The sequence below is a fragment of the Podarcis pityusensis genome (genome assembly GCF_964106645.2).
Source record: "Podarcis pityusensis genome assembly, chromosome: 4".
In the NCBI taxonomy this organism is placed as follows: Eukaryota; Metazoa; Chordata; class Lepidosauria; order Squamata; family Lacertidae; genus Podarcis; species Podarcis pityusensis.
The window spans coordinates 943,775-950,439 of NC_138027.1; the positions used below are offsets into that span (position 1 = coordinate 943,775).

Here is a 6,665-nt window from a genome sequence, read left to right on the forward strand (position 1 = left end):
GAAAAAGACCATAAATTCTGAGAAAAATCATCCGCTATCGTTAGCAGATACCTGGCCCCACCCAGACTCTCACACTTCATTGGCTCTGTAAGGTCTGTGTGAACCAACTCAAAAGGTTTTGTGGTTACCCTCTTTACCCCGGGAAACCTGCACCTTTGAACCTTGCTGCATGCCCTGCACACTAGGGATCCCTCACATGGCGTGATTTTACAACCTTTGGTGCAGCCTGGCAACCTTTTAACATCTTCCAAACAAGCATGAGACATTCTCTTGTGCCATATATGAACACATGAATCATGGCTGGGAACACTAGCACACTGCGCCTGTGCTTTCCCTGCATTCCCCCCACCCTCCAGAGGTGTTTCCAGAACAAAGAGATTGTCCTTGCTCTCCACGTTGACAAGTTGCCTCCCCCCTCTGAAAATGGAACAGGTATCATTTTCAAAACAAATTTTGTATCCCTGCTTCGCCAGAGCAGAAATCGATAACAGGCAACACTTCATCCCTGGTACAATGAAGCACTCCAGCTCCGCCTGCAAAACAGAAAAATATACATTTGCAACTTTAGATACATTTCGTTTTGTCCCGTCAGCTAATGTAAAAGTCATTCCAGCTGAAACAGCTCTGCAATTCCGCAGCTCCCCAGCAGATGGCGTTATCAGGTGATGACTCGCTCCTGAGTCCAACACCCACTTCACAGTTGTGTCCCTGCTGGCATTGCTCTGTAGCGTTGCCATGCCAACAAACGTCTGGCTGCACCTGTCCTTGACAGCGTCCGTAACCACAACATCCTGTGTTGCTCTGAAGACTGGACTTATCTCAGAGTTCCCAGACAACTCTGCAGCACGTATCTCCCTCTGCAGCAGATGGCTGGCCTTGAAGCCTTCAGCACTTTCCTGTTTCCCAGGCTTCGACTCACGACGCAAACAACTCTTGGCAGCCTTTGGAAAAAGAGGCTTTTCTGAGCTTTTACTGCTCACCGCCCCCCCACTGCTCACAGGGCTCCCAGGACGCTTTCCTGCACCCCCAGTGATGGGTAAAGGGCCCCCAGCAGCTTGCCTCTCTCCAAGCTCCTCACGCAGACATGTTGCATCACCCACGCAGCTTTTAGACTCTGCTAAACCAGCAGCAGCAGCAGCAGTGGCAATAGTCCCTTCGCCCCCCTCAGGGGTCCCACAGCCTTTCCCAGCTGTGCACCGGCTTTCCGTGCTTTCTTGCCTTTTCTGTCCTGAAGCAGCCATCTCCCGGCCCTTGCCTCCGCCCCCAGCTTTACACGCTTCCTGGAGAGCTACCCAAGCGACCTCAGGCTTCCTTGCATCCAGAACAATAGGCCTCAAATCAGCACTCACGTTCTCAGCCAGAAAAGCCAGAACACGCTCCTCAGCGTCACGTTGGCTTGCAACAGCCCCAGCTGACGTAGACATCGGCGTGACTGTTTCCCAGAGCTTGGCTCCAACTAGGGACAACTCTGCTAAATAACTCCACTCTAGCCATGAGTTAATAGTTAACTTCGCACACGGCAGCTTAAGCTCAAAGCCGTGTTCCTGGGACTGAGCCATCTCCTCCCCCGGGGGCTAAGCTTACTCACGCCTCGGCAGTAGCTTCCTCCGCCTCCCGGCTCCGGCAGATCGGCTTCTCCTCCCAGCGAGCTCCTTCCAGCTTCAAAGACACAGCTCCAGAGCTCCAGCTGTACCCAGCAACTTTTCAGCTAGTATGCTGGCTTCCCCCACACGTGGGACGTTCCTGCAATGCTTCAAAGCGTCGGCAAGCACCCATAACCTCTTGTGATACACCGGACAAGAGTGTAAACAGAGGCTGAACATGGAGCCTGGCACACTTCCCTTGCGTAACTCTGCTTGCAAGCTATCCGTGCCTCCTGCAAAAGTCCTCCTCAGGCCTCTTTCTCTTGCCGGTAGCAGAGCGAAACACAGCGGTGAGAAGCGGATTGCAGCACGTGTGTAATAATTCAGAGCAGACACAAGGCAGTCCTTATCTTCTCTTGACTTTAATCATGTAGAATAACACCATAAATTCAGACCTGGCGAGAACTGACACATTCTCCCTCTCGCATAGCGTCCCAGAGTCAGACTGAAACACTCAGAGTCAAACCACTCCCTTAAGTGTTTCTAACCACGCCTCAGGAAAGAGACGTCACCAGAACTCTTTAACTCTGTGAGTTCTGAAACCATTAACAGTCTCTTCCAACTCTATGATTCTATGATTCTATGACCCCTCATAACTAAGTGAGGGGATGAGAGAGAAGCAGCAGAAAGAGAGTTCAGCCTTTCACCATCTATTCTGGAAACCTGAACATCTACCTGAAGTGCAGCAACTGAATTGGAGGGAAGCTGTGCCTGCAGAACCATGTTTAATCCTGAGACATTTAGCTGAAGTAGTAAGTTAACTTCTACCTGAAAGAACACATCTCCTGTCTTCACTTTGTTTCACCATTCTCTTTCTTGTAAATAAAACTTTCCTTGTCTCATTATCTCCTGCCAGAGACTCCCTGGATCGCAGTTTCCCTCACACAAGACGCCTGGATTTAATTTGGGACAATTAGCAGGGAGACTCTGCTGCACAGGGGACACCGGACTGACTAGCAGGACATGCGAAAAGGATCTCAGGGTCTTGGTGGATCCCAAGCTCCACCTGAGTACACTGCTTAATGGAGCCGCAAAGAAGGCAAATGTTCTTCTCGGCTGCATCCACAGAAGTGCATCGTGTCCAGATGAAGGGAAGTCCGAGTCCTGCTCTCTTCTGCCGTGGTCAGAATCCACAGCTGGAATCCTGTGCAAAATTCCGGCTGCCATGATTCCAGTTTCTTAAATTTGGTTTGCTTAGGGAATATCTATCCCTTTTGATCTTGCAGAGCTTTGAAGTAGCCTCAGAAGCTGCCTTCTGCTGAGCCCGACCAAGGGCTCCCTCTAACCCTGTATAGTCCACACTGACTGGCAGCAGCTCCCCCCAGTTTCAGGCAGGGGTCTCATCCAGCCCTTGCGGGAGATGCCAGGGGCTGACCCTGGGACATTCTGCATGCCAAGCAGATGCTCTTGGTTCCCCATATTTCACTAGCCTTTCAGCGTTATTCTATTATCAACCGTGGAGATTCCACCTGCCTCTTTCCAAAGGAGAAAACTCACCTGATTAAAGAATTTGAGGTGATGCATCATTTGTATACTTTTTATGAGTTCTGTGTTTTCAATGTCCCTGAGATCTCTCAATGAAGGGCGGTATATCAATTCAATTAACAACAACAATTATTATTATTTATTCATTCATTTATACCCCGTGCATCTGGCTGGGTTTCCCAAGCCACTCTGGGCAGCTTCCAACAAAATATTAATACAATACGCCATCAAATATTAAAAGCTTCCCTAAACATAACAACCATCCATTTTTAGTCCACTGAATTAGAAATTCAGCATTTTTGGAAGGGGAAATGGCATACTATTGAGTGTTTGCATAGAAACACGCTTAAGAAAGTTTTGGTTATTCATGATGAGAATAGGATTTATTTATGTTGAACTTTGCTTGGTTCCTCCTTGGCAACCAGTGCGATGGTTTCAGCAGTGCTGGAACTCAGGACCCGGTGCCTTCAGGGACACCTAAGAGCAGTTGGGCAGGGGGAAGGTCTCCCTTGGGAAGCTGGAGGGAGATGCTCAGAGCCCAGCCAAGAACCCAAGGCCCCCCCAAATAGGATCCCTTGCCATAGGCGGAGCCAGGCGGAAGCTGCCCCCTTAGAGCCATTCAAAAGAACAGAAATGAATAGAAATCAGAGTTCTGCCCTGGCTAAGAGAGTGCGCAATGGGGGGGGGGGGGGGTTGAGCTGGGGGACTCGGCACTGCAAGGGTTAAAGGGAAGTGAGCTGCCTTCCTAGAGAGGACAGGATGAGTTTCCGGCTTCCCAGGCAGCAAGGCTCCTCTTCTTCCTTAGTCTTCCCGCCTCTTCGTCACGCCAGGCCTCCTCTCTTTCCCAGCATCCGGGTCTTTGCCAGGGAGGCTTCTCTTCTGGGATTGTGCAAGGATGGAGAGAGCGAGAGAGGGCTGAGCTGGAGGGACTGGCCTTGCAAGGGTTAAAGGGAACCGAGCTGCCTTCCTAGAGAGGCCAGGAAGCAAGGGGGGCAGGTCCTCCAGGGCCAAGCCCCCTCCCTCCCCAGTCCTTTCCTGCTTGGGTGTCTCTCCTGCAAGGGCTGCCTCGCTCTCCCCTCTTGGGATCTGGTGAGTCTCCTCTCTCTCTGGGATCTGGAGGGGGTCCCAGGGCTGCAGCAGGGGAGGGGGCCTAGGGGGCCTGATCTGCTCATGCAATGGGGGGGACCCCAAGTCAGGGAGGAGAGGGTCCTGCCAGGGAGGGGCTGGGTCTGCCACGCTCTCCTTCCTGCAGATCAGAGGATCCCAAACTCATTTGACCCTACGCCCCCCCCTTTCAGAAAAAATCTCCCTTCTTCAAACAAAGGAGCCCCTAGAACTCAGCATCACTGCACAACAAATGGCTTTCCAACGCTAGACAAGGAGGTGGACTAGACCCCCAAAAGAAAACCCCACCGGGAGGGAGGAAGAAAAGTGGGAGAGAAAGGAGAGGAGTAAAGAGCGGGATCCCAGCCCATAGTCTGGCTGCTGCATTGGGGACCAGTTTCCCAGTGTCTCCCAGGGCATCCCAGGACCACGTACTCTCTCTCCCAAAGGGATTGTTGCTGGCAAAGCAGCCGGAAATGGGTGCTGCTACTCACTGAGCCTCCAGGGACCTGGGCATCAATGGCTGTGTGGGGGGGTTAAGCTATCTAATAAAATAATAGTAATAATAATAATAGTAATAATAATAATAATAACAACAACAACAACAACCTGCCAAAGGAGATGTATTTGGCCCTGTCCACTTGGCCCTCAGGGGGTTGGTCAGATGCATTCTTGGCCCTCAGAACAAAGAAAAAGGGACCCCACCCCAGGAGTCTGTCTTGAGAGCGGCAGAGTCCAAGTGCAAGAAAAGGAGACAGAAGCAGGGGAGTGGGGATGGGGGGAGAACAACTCCTGAGGACCCCCACTAGAGCCAGGCATCCATTTTCCACAAGATACAAATTATTCCCTTGTCAGTCAGTCCTGACTTCTTGCATTTACTCGAAGGCAGGAGCAACTAGACTGATTCACCTCAGAGAAATCCCTTCAGTTGCCTCCACATTTTGCATCGCAATCTTCCTTCTAGGAGGGCTAGAGTCTGCTTCCTCCTCCTCCTCCTCTTCTCCTTCTTCTTCTTCCTCTTCTCTCCACCTCCTCCTACTCCGTCTTCTTCTTCAGAAGATATCTCATGGTTTGGTACAGTCCCACCCTGGTTCCTAGGAAGACTCATCCATGCTTGCTCAAGGAACATGCAGATGACACCAAACTGGGAGGGGTGGCTAACACCCCAGAGGACAGGATCACACTTCAAAACGACCTTGACAGATCAGAGCAGTGTTTTTCAACCTTTTTTGGGCAAAGGCACACTTGTTTCATGAAAAAAATCACGCGGCACACCACCATTAGAAAATGTTAAAAAATTTAACTCTGTGCCTATATTGACTATATATAAAGTAATTCTCTTGAATAGGAATCAAATAAACACAAAGAAAGTAGTTTATAATTACTTTATTATGAAATAGTAAGTAAACAGAAATATGAAAAATTATAAAATACTTTATTTTTAAATCTTTCGAATTTTTCAATTTTTCCCACGGCACACCAGGCAACAGTGGTTGAAAAACACTGGATTAGAGAACTGGGTCAAAACAAACAAGATGAACTTTAACAGGGAGAAATGTAAAGTATTGCACTTGGGCAAAAAAAAATGAGAGGCACAAATACAAGATGGGGGACACCTGGCTTGAGAGCAGTGCAAGGATCTAGGAGTCTTGGTTGACCACAAACTTGACATGAGCCAACAGTGTGACGCGGCAGCTAAAAAAGCCAATGCAATTCTGGGCTGCATCAATAGGAGTATAGCATCTAGATCAAGGGAAGTAATAGTGCCACTGTATTCTGCTCTGGTCAGACCTCACCTGGAGTACTGTGTCCAGTTCTGGGCACCACAGTTCAAGAAGGACACTGACAAACTGGAACGTGTCCAGAGGAGGGCAACCAAAATGGTCAAAGGCCTGGAAACGATGCCTTATGAGGAACGGCTAAGGGAGCTGGGCATGTTTAGCCTGGAGAAGAGGAGGTTAAGGGGTGATATGATAGCCATGTTCAAATATATAAAAGGATGTCATATATAAAAGGAGGGAGAAAGGTTGTTTTCTGCTGCTCCAGAGAAGCGGACACGGAGCAATGGATCCAAACTACAAGAAAGAAGATTCCACCTAAACATTAGGAAGAACTTCCTGACAGTAAGAGCTGTTCGACAGTGGAATTTGCTGCCAAGGAGTGTGGTGGAGTCTCCTTCTTTGGAGGTCTTTAAGCAGAGGCTTGACAACCATATGTCAGGAGTGCTCTGATGGTGTTTCCTGCTTGGCAGGGGGTTGGACTCGATGGCCCTTGTGGTCTCTTCCAACTCTATGATTCTATGATTTCTCTTCTTCTGACCTCAAACTTCTCTAACTAAACAATGTATTTGCTTTGTAGGATTTCCTAGCACCTCATTAGCACAGGCAGAACTTGGCAGAAGACCAAAGGGTTCCTTCCAATCTCTAAGAGCCT

The 6,665-nt window shown here is 49.4% G+C and overlaps 1 protein-coding gene and 1 long non-coding RNA gene across 3 annotated transcripts in view; both read left to right on the forward strand.

Annotated features, from left to right (window-relative positions):
• Positions 1 to 6,665, forward strand: part of LOC308475218 (uncharacterized protein) — a 172,343-nt gene that overhangs the window by 117,955 nt on the left and 47,723 nt on the right. Inside the window, exon 2 of one of the 2 annotated variants that reach the window (XM_081002229.1) lies at positions 4,125 to 4,217. The gene's annotated coding sequence lies outside the window, so the exon portion shown is untranslated. Of the gene's footprint in view, positions 1 to 3,990; positions 4,218 to 6,665 lie in introns of those variants that run through there. The other variant, XM_081002228.1, reaches the window with a different exon arrangement.
• Positions 1 to 6,665, forward strand: part of LOC308475448 — a 73,193-nt gene that overhangs the window by 16,059 nt on the left and 50,469 nt on the right. The window lies entirely within an intron of this gene.